The following is a 375-nucleotide window of genomic DNA, read 5'->3' as shown; positions in this document are numbered from 1 at the left end:
ACCATTTGCCAGCTCTGTCTTTTTATTTAGCCTGTAAAAGGCAGACACTGAACTTCACAAAGCTAAACAAACATCACCAACCTGCAAACGAGGTAAAGCTACGATTAGCAGTGAGGTTTACTTTGTTCCTTCTGATCTACATTTTTTATTTTTTTCAGGCAACTGTATGAAAACCAGGAAAACCTTTGCCTGAAATATTATCACAGCTTGAACAAGTATTGACCTATGAATAAGCTGCAACTGGAAAGAAACATCCCTGTGCCGCCACGATCGCTCATCGGCCACCCAAAGCCACACCACAAAACACTTTTCAAACCTTGACAGGAAACAGTTGTTAGATAGCGACATCTTCATTGTTTTAAACGTAGCAACCAC

This window comes from Buceros rhinoceros, unplaced genomic scaffold, assembly GCF_000710305.1.
Source record: "Buceros rhinoceros silvestris isolate BGI_N320 unplaced genomic scaffold, ASM71030v1 scaffold17204, whole genome shotgun sequence".
In the NCBI taxonomy this organism is placed as follows: Eukaryota; Metazoa; Chordata; class Aves; order Bucerotiformes; family Bucerotidae; genus Buceros; species Buceros rhinoceros.
The sequence above is the reverse complement of the archived record's forward strand: the minus strand, read 5'-3'. Positions refer to the sequence as shown.